This window comes from Hibiscus syriacus, unplaced genomic scaffold, assembly GCF_006381635.1.
Source record: "Hibiscus syriacus cultivar Baekdansim isolate YM2019G1 unplaced genomic scaffold, ASM638163v2 tig00111671_pilon, whole genome shotgun sequence".
Classification (NCBI taxonomy): Eukaryota; Viridiplantae; Streptophyta; class Magnoliopsida; order Malvales; family Malvaceae; genus Hibiscus; species Hibiscus syriacus.
In genome coordinates, this window is record NW_024063152.1 from 1,282,921 (window position 1) to 1,295,784 (window position 12,864).

At 33.2% G+C, this 12,864-nt stretch overlaps 1 pseudogene; it reads left to right on the forward strand.

The window, feature by feature from the left end:
- Nucleotides 1-1,772: 1,772 nt before the first annotated feature.
- LOC120167330 lies at nt 1,773-10,410 on the forward strand (annotated as a pseudogene).
- Nucleotides 10,411-12,864: the final 2,454 nt, after the last annotated feature.

Genomic DNA, 12,864 nt, shown 5'->3' on the forward strand with positions numbered 1-12,864 from the left:
TGCTTGGGGATTAAGCCAAAAACAAAAAAAGGATCGGTTATCAACGATAAATGAACAATAATCTGATTTGGTGTTTGAGTCAAATTTAGAAGTGTCAGCATAGAGAAAGACTTTAATTCTAACGGTAAACATAAATTCGAAATTTTATTTCAGTTTGTCCTTATTTTCGTTAAAAAAAAGAATATTATCAATGATAATAATTACTTTAATAAAAATATTATTTTCATTTGTTTGATAATTATTTATTAGTTATTATCATTTCAGATAAAACTATTTTGAGATAATGAATTCTACTATGACTAAGATAATTATTATTTGGGTGTATATTTATTATGTTTTTATTTCATGTTAATTTACTATTTAAAAATTATTAATTACTATTTAAAAATTATTACACATATTTAAATAATAATTTCATATTGAATATATTTTTATTAATATTATATTTATAATGTATATAATATTATATTTTAAATATATTGTTTTAATGTCTAGCTCATTAAATAAATATTGATTAAAAATGTTCGATTAAGACAAGTTAAATTTGAACCTTGTTTCTTATACGAGAATTTAACTTGTAAGTTTATCATAATGAAGTTATTATAAAATACTCGAATTTTGTTCGATAATTAATGTATTAAAACTTAAAGTTTTGATAGTACGTTACTTTTGATTCTACACTCATTAGAAAGCTTGATCATCATTTAAGGTGAGTTCCCAACTCTAAAATATATATTTTAGTATAACTTAAATAATTATTTTTAGTCCTTAAAATTTAACTTAAAGTCTTATCATATATGATGAAAAAAATAAATACAATCTGTGTAATCCTTTTAAATATTCTAGTTATATTTAATATGTCGAACGTAACTTTTTTATAAAATTTAGATAATATAATGAATTAGTTCTATGATTGTTAAGAAGAAAATATTTAACAGGGATAATTTAATAAATAAATTAAAATCATCTTCTACATAATCTTGTATTCTTTTAATTAAATATGTATCTACATATTCTTATTTATATGTTAAATAACGTTACATTTTAAAAAACTTATTTTTAAATATAATGTTATATTTTGAAAACAAACACCAATTTACATTATAAATAAAGTTTAGGTACAATAATAAAATAAAGGTAGTAATTTAGGTGTTAAATATAGAATTTATCAAATTTATTAATATTTTATTGCGAGGGGCGGAGCCTAAGCTGTTCTTCCTGTGCTGCATTTAACAGAAAATTAACTACCAGACTCATTTCGATCTTCATCACCGTCTCCCCCTGCCATTTTATTTTAAACGAACTTCTTCACCGAGATATTGAAGGTCCTTAAAGAGTGGTGGGTCAAGGATGTTAAAAGGCTAGAGTAAGCAAGGTTCTTTCTCCCACGGGGAAGGTGCGATCGCTCAGATTCCTTAGTGGTTAGTCAGATTCAGCTCGTGTTCTGTCCAAGTAAAGCAAAGATTCCGTTCGTGGTGGCAGAATTGGAGGAAAGCAAAGCATGTATGCTTTCTTGTTCTCAGATGCTACATAACGGCCGGCTTTTCACTCTGTCTCCTCTTTGAACGATTTTGTGTTCTGTCTGAGTAAAGCAAAGATTCCTTTCGTGGTGGCAGAATTGGAGGGAAAGCAAAGCATGTCTGCTTTCTTGTTCTCAGATGCTACATAACGGCCGGGTTTTCACTCTGTCTCCTCTTTGAACGATTTATTTGGCTTGGCCACCGCCACTAAAGACAGTTTTTGTTTGTCTCTATTAGTAAAACTTTAAAAATATGTTTTCCATAAAAAGTCTCGATCAATTTATCTTGCAGCGGTCAGAAGTGTTTATCAGCTCAATCCATCGTACTACTGAATTTCTTTGGGTTTTTGAGGATGAGAAGATGGTATACCGGGAAGTTAGCTTTGTCCCTGATCTGTTGTAGATTTTTGACGAAATTTTAGTTAATGCTGCGGATATTAGATGGCGTTGTCCATCTATTGATTCTATTATGGTAAGCATTGATGTGCCGCTCAATTTGGTATCTGTTTATAATAATGGTGAGGGTATTCCGGTTGAGGAGGAAGGAGGAGTTTTCGTGCCGGAAATATATTTTGGTCAGCTTTTGACGGGAAGTAATTTCGACGACGATGTCAAAAGGATCCGAGGTGGTCGCTATGGTTTTGGAGCGAAGATTACAAATATATTTTCGACTGAGTTTGTCGTGGAGATCGCCGATGGAAAACGAAGGAAGCATTATAAACAGGTAATTTTATTTTAATTGTTAAAGTTAATTTTATATTAATAATTTATTTAGTAATAGAACATTAAATTATTATACTAGTAATAATTTTGTTTTCATCTCTTATTTTGATTGTGAATGTGATTTATGTTTTAGTTAACAATCTTTATGTAGGCAATTTGGACTTATGGTTGGTAGTCCTAAAACTGTGGTTCTGTAGAAGCTTTTGTCGTTAGTTATGCGTTGACGTTAGTTAGAGTATTGTTGGGGTTGTTTAGGTGATTGCTTTCGGTGTTTGAGAACATCTTAGTTTGTGTTTTTTATTCGATTTGCAGCGGGGGTCTTAATCGATTTCTTAAGTGTGTAATTTGTTCAGATTATTGTCTGTGATGGAGTGAGTCTAGGACTATATAGGTTTCTTTTGATGAGAGGGTGAAGGGAGTGTTTTTTGGATGTTCCATGGTGTTGTAATCTTGGTTTCCGAGGTGTTATGGTGGATTTATCATTCAGAAGGTTAGGATGTTGTTCTTGAGGATTTTTGTGCTTGATGTTTTGGAGTCAGGCAGTCCTTGTTTTGCTCATTTCTGTGGAGGCTTGTGGGGTGGGCTGGTGTTACTGTCAATTGTATTATGTGGTTTGTGTTTTTATCCTTGGTTGGTGTGGTCTGTTGAGGTGAAATTGTTCTGGTTTTTCGAAGAATTTTGTGGTAGGGTTGTTTGGCTGGTGTTTTTGTTGGTTGTTTAGTAATCCGTATTCCAAATTTTGGAGGCTTTCGATGAGTTTGTGTTGGGTTCTTCAGGTTATTATAGCGGTATCGGTTCCTTCTTTTTGCTTTTCTGGTTGTTCGTTCTGGAGCTGTTGGAATTGCCATCCCTCGATCCAAAAAATTGAGTAAAACTTAGAATAAATACTATTTTATAATCATCTTAGCTTAATCAAGACTGAATTTGTAAGTGTTATATGACACATATAGTTCTTCAGTTCATCTAAGTTTCTGAAGCAGTTCTTGGAGATTGATAGTTGGGAAATTTTCATTGGAAGAGGATTCTTTGAATTAAACAAGTGTTATAGCTCTCATATTATATCATATTAAACATCTCCTAAATCTTGTTCATGGATGCAATTAATTTGTATAGATTAGATCATATGCACCTGACCTTCGGATTTGATCGCATTAATCCCATTTTTTCATCAATCTAGTCATTAACTTGAATGCTAAATGTCTATACATTCAAAACACATGCACGATATTATAAATTGTTTTGCCAATATTATAGTTAAATGCCCTTAAAAACATTTGCATGTAGCTTACTTTAAACATCAATTTCTCATTTATTATTCAATTGTTTTGAGTTTTAAATGTATCATAGAATAGAATATAAAATCATGATTTTATTATTCAAACCTTCAATTTTACAGATAAGTGGTTTACCTGAAAGCTTTTTAAAAAAATCCATTATTTTCCAACAAATGGTTAGCAACTCCCTCTTGTTACTATCTCCGACTTCTCCTCACCTATTATGTTCGTGTTAGTTGACAATTAACATAATCATAATATAATCAGTTGACATATGATTTCTTAAAATATTTTTTTTCAGTTAAGCCCTAACGTAGCAGCTGTTCTGCTATGGGTTCTGTCTCTGTCTTAATGTATAAAATAATGCAGTTGACAAATGAATCTGTCCTTTTGTAATAATTAGTCAATTGTCGATGCGTTTTTTCTTTAATAATTTTTGGTTATTTAGTAATAGAACGTTAAATTATTATACTAGTAAAAATTTTGTTTTCATCTCTTATTTTGATTGTGAATGTGGTTTATGTTTTAGTTAACAAAGTAAAATTTTAAATTTAAATTTATATCTTGTAACAGAAGTTCACAGACAATATGAGGCTAAGGACTCAACCTATTATTGAAGAATGCGGTGAAGAGGAAAATTGGACCAGAATTACATTTAAGCCAGACTTGGCTAAGTTTAATATGATTGAATTGGAAAGCGATATGATTGCGTTGATGAAAAAAAGAATATTCGACTTAGCTGCTTGTCTTGGTGGTAATGTAGAGGTCAAATTCAATAGACAGAGTCTTGAAAATTCATTTATCAAATATGTGGACTATTACCTTAAAGCTGTCTCTAAAACAGAAGCCGAACCCCTCTTAAGGTCTAATACATTTTATTTAACTCGTTTATATTCGATGTTACACAAAAAGATTGATTCATTTAAAATATTTATTATTTCAGCTTGCACGAGAAAGTTGATAATGGGAGGTGGGAAGTTTGTGTGAGTTTCAGTGAAGGGCAATTTCAACAGGTATTTTTTTTCATTCATTTAAATTTTTCAAAGTTTACAGAGTAATCTATATTGATATTTGTTGTACTTAACAGATCAGTTTTGTGAATGGCATATCTACGACTAAAGGAGGAACTCACGTTGATCACGTAACTGATCTTATATCTAAATATGTCATGGAATCAATAAACAAGAAAAAGAGGAAGAAGAAGAATCATGTGAAAGTTGCTGACGTGAAGAACAATATGTGGGTTTTTGTCAATGCTCTTATTGACAACCCTACTTTTGATTCTCAAACTAAAGAAACTTTGACACTTGATCAGAGCAAGTTCGGCTCTATATGTGAACTTTCAGAAGATTTTTTGGAGAAAGGTTAGTTTTCAAAATGCTAATTTCTATTCAGGTCAGGGCAAGTAATAATTTATTAATTAATTTGGCTCTTGAATGATTGCAGTTTATGTTGAAATTGATGAATTGGTAAGATTTGGCAAAGATATTAAGCAGCTCGGTAGAAGTTCAAGAATTCTCAATATTCCAAAATTATCCGATGCTGCTGAAGCAGGAGGCGTTAATTCTGAACTCTGCACCCTCATTTTAACCGAGGGGGATTCGGCAAAATCACTTGTAGTAAGTGTTCTTTATTTTTTTTGTACAAGTAAGAGCTTGCTTTAAACCTTTGTGCATCTTATTTAACTCTTGAGTGACTGAATAATCATAAAAATCAAATAAATCCTGCTATGGAAAAAAGTTGGTCAAAGAGTGTATTTCTTTGGCTCATGTATCGGTGGGTCACCAACTAAGGAATTTTGAATGGAGAGTGGATTAAGGCATGGTGACCTTTTGTCTCCGTTTTATTTGTTATGGTGGCCGAAGCTTTCAATTTAATGGTGTGAAAAGCCATAGAAAGCTCCAAATTAAAGGTATTGTCTTGACTAATTCGAGGTTTGAGATTACTCGTATGTAGTTTGCAACACCACCATAATTTTCTTTGAAGCAGAATAGTCTAAGGCCTAGCCATTAAAAGGTTACTTAATCTCTTTGGACTGAAAATTAATTACTTGAGGTCGAAGTTTTTCCATGATAAGGTAGATGATGAAAGGGTTGCGAAGGTGGCAGATGTCATCGATAGTGAGAGGAGGTTTCTTTTTAACTATCTTGGAATTCAACTTGGAGATAATTTTAGAAGATTGTCTACATTGAAGTCTATTATTAGAAAGTTTAAAGAGAGACATACATCAATAGTAGTATACACCATTCCTTTATTCTATTTGTCAATCTTTCGAGTCCCTATACTAGTGTTGAATGAGTTTGAGAAACTGAGGAGGGAATTCTTATAGAGTTGAAGCAATGTAATAAGAAATATATTGAAGGTCAGATAGAAGGTCATATCTAAACCAACATTTGCACGGGGTATTGAGATCTGCTGATTGATTAATAGAACCTTGAATCTATTAGGAGAGTGTGCTGGGGTACAACAACGAGAGAGACCCTTTATAAAGACGTTTTAGTGTAGAAAAATCTGGTGATGGTGGCTTGACATGGATAGCAAACACTAATTAGATGTGTAATACACCAACTATTTGGAGCAACATCCTTGGAATCAAGGGATGTGAATATCAGCCTTTGGGAAGATATAGGAGCGTTCCACTTTCTGTGTGAATGGTGTTGAGTTTGTTAGGACTGATAACATATCCTTATGGACTACTATTTTTTATGGATAATATGGTCGATAACTTTCCAGTGGTGGGGACTAACTTCGGTGATGTCGCATTCTATAAGAGATTTTGTGTGTCAATGCGTTAATGCTCCCTTAGTGAGAATTATTAGGAAAAGATGAAATGCTTTCTGCGAAGCTTGTGGACAATATGGATTATGAGAAACCGTATTGCGCTTCAGAAGAAGAAAAAATGGAATAATATTAAATCGATTTTTTTTTATGTACATTACAATCTATGTATTGACTTAATGCATTTGAAGACTCGAATTTAATTCAGAAATCAATATGTGGGTCTCCCCTTTATTTGTGACGTTGATAGTAGTGTAAAAATTATTAGAGGGGGTGTGGTGCGGTTGGCACCCTCAGAGAACTCTAGGAAGTTCAATGTGAACGGTCATCCAAATGTTCGTCAAGGTTGACATGGTGTGGATAGATATTAATAGATGTCAATGGAGGATTAGAGGTATGTTCCTTGGCTTCTTTGGAATTTTGCATTCCAATATTGTTGAGATTAAAGCCATTTTCAATGAGAAACTGTGTGTTTCAGAAGAAAAAATGGAATGGAGATTGTTGGATGTGATTCGAGGGTCGCATTAATTTGTAATAAGAACTCTCATCCATGAAGGTCAACTGTTATTTTCAATGAGATTGACTATTTTATTGTTAGCATTAAATATGTGTCTTTAGTTAATGTTTCATGTGACAAATTGCTTATATCTTTAGTTTGAATTTAGGTGTTCTTTTGTTTGTATTGTATGCTATTTTGTTAAATGTGTTGTTTACAATGTCTGTTGGTAGTGTGATTGCAACACTCCATTTTATTTCCATGTTCTTAGCTGTATTGTTTTAATTATTAGTAAAGTAATTATTATTGAGCAAACGAAAAATGAAAATTGATGTATTATCTTAATCTTTTAATGCAATTTTTGTTTTGCAGGAGGTTGGGCTTAATGTTGTAGAAAAAAAATACTATGGTGTTTATCCATTGCGAGGTAAAATTCGCAATGCGAGCACGACCACTATTGATGAGCTGATGAAAAACACTGAATTGAAGAATATCAAGCGTATTCTTGGACTCGAATTGGGGAAAGAGTACGAGAATGTAGATACTCTGAGATATGGACATGTTATGATTATGACTGATCAAGATCTTAACGGGTCTCACATCAAAGGGCTTTTAATAAATTTTTTCCATTCATGCTGGCCATCATTACTGAAAATTGAGTCATTCTTGCAGTGTTTTATTACTCCTATTATCAAGGTATGTATTTTTTGACAAATAATTTTATACGTTGAACAATGATATGTTTACTTATAGTCTTTTTATAATTAATCTTCTTTCTTTATGTTTACTTATAATCTTTTTATAATAAATCTTCTTTCTTTATATAGGTTACAAACAATGAGGAAAATAGGGTGGAATATTTTGATTCCTTACATGAATACGAGGAGTGGAGAAAAAGCATGGGGCTTAAGGTGAAAGAATGGTCAATCAACTATATAAAGGTTTGTCATTAAGTAGTATTGATTTACTCAGCTATCTGCTGTTTATGTTTTGTAGTCGTACTTCATTTTTTTTTTCATTGTAGGGGTTGGGATCAAGCACAAAAGAGGAAGGAGAAAAAATACTTTGGAGAAATAGAAAATCGTTTGAAAGTGTTTATATGGGAAGGTGTCGAAGACCAGAAGGCATTGGAGCTGGCATTTAGTAAGAAAATGGAGAACAAGAGGAAAGAATAGCTGCGAGGCTATAAGGTTTTAACATAATTATATAGTTTATTCTAACATAGTTATATAGTTTATTCTAACAAAAAAAATTGATTCTAGATTCTAAATTGTAAAATTCATGATGTTTCAGCCTAGTTACCAGCTTGATCTCAGTGTGAAGAAAATCAGTTATGCTCGATTCATCAAGGAAGAATTTGTTCATTTCTCCATGCTTGATAACAAGAGGTCAATCGCTTCTGTTTTTGATGGGTTTAAGACTACTCAACGAAAGATCATTTTCTGTTCTTTTAAAAAGAACTTAACAGAAGCGATAAAGGTTTCAGAGTTTTCAGGTTATGTTTCCGAACATTCTCGTTACCGTCACGGTGTGCAAAGTATACATGGTACAATTATTTCAATGGCAAAAGATTTTGTTGGTAGTAACAACATAAACCTTCTAATGCCTAGCGGAATATTTGGCACGCACGACGAGGTTAGTTGATGATCATCTTGATTTTAAAAATTATCTTCTACTCTTTTCTATACTAAAACAAAACCTATTATTTTCACATTAAAGGGTGGAAAAGATGCAGCAAAACCTAGATACCTATCTGTTCAACTTGCTCCTATTACTCGTTACTTATTTCCGGAGGTTGATGATAGTTTGCTGGACTACTTAGAGGTTGATGATCGTTTAGTAGAGCCTCGCTGGTAAATTTAGAATAGCTAATATTTTGCATTGTTAACCATGTAATATTTTGCATTTGTTAACCATGTATAATATAACGTTAATGATGTCTTTTTCTTGGTTTTTAGGTATGTACCAATTTTACCATTGGTTCTTGTTAATGGGAGTGAAGGAATTGGGACGGGGTGGAGTTCTTTTGTTCCTAAGTATGATCCAAGAGAAATAGTGACTAATTTAAAGCTGTTGCTGGATAACAAGGTTACTTTTGAATCAATGGTGCCCATGAAACCTTGGTATAAAGGTTTTGGGGGAGAGATCGACGAAGTCCCTACATCAAATTCCTCTTACATTATTAGTGGAGTGATAGAGACCGAAGAGACAACAGTCAGAATCACAGAATTACCTGTAGGTTTAAGTGCTGATATGTATAAAAAGACTTTGGATTCCATCTTGTCCAAAGAAGATTCATTTGAGGTATCTTCTGCTACTCTCAAAACTATTTTTTCAAAAAATTTTTGTAATAACTTTTATTGTGTATGATTTGTAGAAATATGAATGTAAACAATGCAACGGTAAGATTATCTTTGAGGTCATCATGAAAGAGAAGATGGCAGACGATGTTTTGTTAGAAAAGTTGAAGCTAACAACAAAAGTCAACACGAGTAACATGCATCTGTTTGATGGTGAAGGAAATATTAAGAAATATAACTCCATAGAAGAAAGTAAGTATGTATCGAAACTATTTTATTTTGGATAAATGATTGAAATATTGACATTGAATTGGCGTGTAAACGCAGTCCTAGCTGGATTTTATCGGACAAGGTTGGATTTATACGTGAAACGAAAGGTAAGTTCCTTAGAGTTTCGTGTTTGTTTGTATCTGATCAGAACACAACTTATTAGTTTCAAAACTCTTCTTACAAAATGAAGAATAGAGAATGTTAATACTGAAAAGATTTATCTTTTACATTAAATATAAATAAGTCCACATCATTTTTCCAAGCTTAGATGCCATTCATCGCATCCCTATTGCTGCAACATTTTGAAATTTTAAGACAACCTATTTGTATGCTGCAGAAGGCCATGGAGGATGCTCTTGAACAACAAATATCAGAGAAGGAGATAAAATTGAAGTTTATCCGCCATATTGCAGAGCGAAAAATTGATGTTCATAGGAAGAAGCCTCATGTATTGGCTGACTTGCGAAAGGCTTTCCCTGAAGCAACAGAACGCGATTATGACTTTCTACTCTCTGTGACAATCACTGATCAGTTGCTTGAGAAGTTCAATGAGCTTTGTTCTGAAAAGGATAAACCGAGAAGCAACTTATAGAATTGAAGGGATCCACTGCACGTTCTTTATGGCGGAAGGAACTTGATGAATTCCTTACTGAACTTGCCGTAAGAATCAAGTTTTCTGTTAAATCATGTGATTTTCATATAGAGTTTACAGAGTTTATGATATTTTAATTCTTTTTTATGTAAATTAGAAGCAAGACAAAGCTTATCAGGAAGCACAAGGCAGAGGAAAGGGTTTGTATTTTTGTTTTCCTTTGACCTGCAGATGTTTTTTGGTTCAAATTTTCTGTTCCCCTGAAAATTGACAATGATTTCCACTCGGTTCAACTAGAAAAAGCTCCTCCTGATGGCTGCGGTGGCCGTGACACGACAGCAGCAGAAGACACACTGATCAACCAAGATTCAGAGGGTGTTGAATTACCACCGGCTAACCGCAGATCCACACGTTCAAGAAAACCAGTGATCTATAAGGATCATATGATGTATAACTAGGCATAAATGACAGGGAATTGAAGGTTAGATGTTATTCTGTTAACTATCTAGTATCACAGACAGCTGTGCTTTATGCAATTCTAAAATTGTATCTTTTTTGAGTCAACTGTATAAAATTTATTTGGTGTTATGTGTCTAACTCCCTTCCGCTGGTTGACCTTTTCCCATTCGAAAGGGTCAATTAGGAAGGAGGTTTTTAACGAGACCTCCAACTTCTATCCAAAAAAAAAATGTGTCTAACTCCCAGCAGGTGATTCTGAGCCTGTTAAGATATTTGAGAGGACAGCTAGTTCAGTGAACAATCAGATAATAAACAATAAATGTGATCCTTCAGAGAAGTGATTGGTTTTGATGGGATCGTATCAGTTTAATTCTCAAGTAGAAAACTACATTTTTGGAGTGGGATGTGTTAGAACTCGGTGTTTTAATTGCAGGGAGCTGTTAATTTTGCATTGATGATGTCTATCTCAAATGGAGGGTGGTTGTCCACTTGATTACAACACCTTTTCTACAGTTTACATCTTATGGAATTGTTTGTAAAAAATGACATCACTTTTCCTGTCAAATATGTGAGATTGTTTTCTTTGGATTTCTGTGTTTTATTTTCAGAGGAACTTAATACGGGAAGCTACTGCATTTCTATTAGATGTTCTGAAACCAAATCTGCCAGAGTATGCTTTTCTTCAAACGAAGGTTATTTCTTTAAAAATGCTGGTTCACCTAATTTTTTTATATAATATACTTAATTCTTTTATCTGCAGGTCTTGGAAATCAATATGGTAACTTTTCCAAATGTTGCTGATGCCATTTTAGCCAATGGAATGTTCAGTCATTATGATTGTAAGCTGGTTTGTATGTACGAGGTCTGCAGGTAATATCTTGTTAAAATTAGTATTGTGGCATTTTGACTGATTTTTACACTGAATTAATTGTAAATCCTTGATTAAATGTAATGCCTCTTCTGCAACATTACACTGAGTTGCTAGATATTAAACTTGTTATTGTGAAATATACACATGCAACTTTTTCTCTTGCCCCCATCAACAAGTCACGAGATCACACTTTCGTTACCTGCGGGACAAATCCATCACCTTCCTTACACCGTCGAGTAATTTCAGTCCATAACTGTATTGTATGAGACTAGTTCTCCGTCTCCCCTGCCCTGTTATAGCAGTCTGGTCTGTAGCAACACATCCTGAAAGGAAATGATTGATTTTTTTTATATATGATTTGCTAGTATTGTGCAAATGCTGTATATTTTTTCAAGTGAAATCTTTTTATATGTTTTCTATCAATGTTTTTCCTCTCAACTACCTTGTACTAATTACTTACTCCCTAGTCTATACATCTATACAATCATATATTTAATTATGTTGTCTTTATGCCATAAACTTGTTGTCTTTACGCTGTATAACTCCATAGAGGAAAGTAAGTATTTATCGAAACTATTTTATTTTGGATAAATGATTGAAATATTGACATTGAGTTGGCGTGTAAATGCAATCCTAGCTGAATTTTTTCAGACAAGGTTGGATTTATACATGAAACGAAAGGAAAGTTCATTAGAGTTTCGTGTTTGTTTATATCTGATCGGAACACAATTTATTAGTTTCAAAACTCTTCTTATAAAATGACGAATAGAGAATGTTAATACTGAGAAGATTTATCTTTACATTAAACAAAAATAAGTCCACATCATTTTTCCAAGCTTAGATGCCATTCATCGCATCCCTATTGCTGCAACATTTTGAAATTTTAAGACAACCTATTTGTATGCTGCAGAAGACCATGGAGGATGCTCTTGAACAACAAATATCAGAGAAGGAGATAAAATTGAAGTTTATCCGCCATATTGCAGAGCGAAAAATTGATGTTCATAGGAAGAAGCCTCATGTATTGGCTGACTTGCGAAAGGCTTTCCCTGAAGCAACAGAACGCGATTATGACTTTCTACTCTCTGTGACAATCACTGATCAGTTGCTTGAGAAGTTCAATGAGCTTTGTTCTGAAAAGGATAAACTCGAGAAGCAACTTATAGAATTGAAGGGATCCACTGCACGTTCTTTATGGCGGAAGGAACTTGATGAATTCCTTACTGAACTTGCCGTAAGAATCAATTTTCTGTTAAATCGTGTGCTTGTCATATAGAGTTTACAGAGTTTATGATATTTTATTTCTTTTTTATGTAAATTAGAAGCAATACAAAGCTTATCAGGAAGCACAAGTCAGAGGAAAGGTTTGTATTTTTGTTTTCCTTTGACTTGCAGATGTTTTTTGGTTCAAATTTTCTCTTCTCCTGAAAATTGACATTGATTTCCACTCGGTTCAGCTAGAAAAAGCTCCTCCTCATGGCTGCGGTGGCCGTAACACTAGAGCAGCAGAAGAGACACTGATCAACCAAGATTCAGAGGGTGTTGAATTACCACCGGCTAACCGCAGACCCACACGTACAAG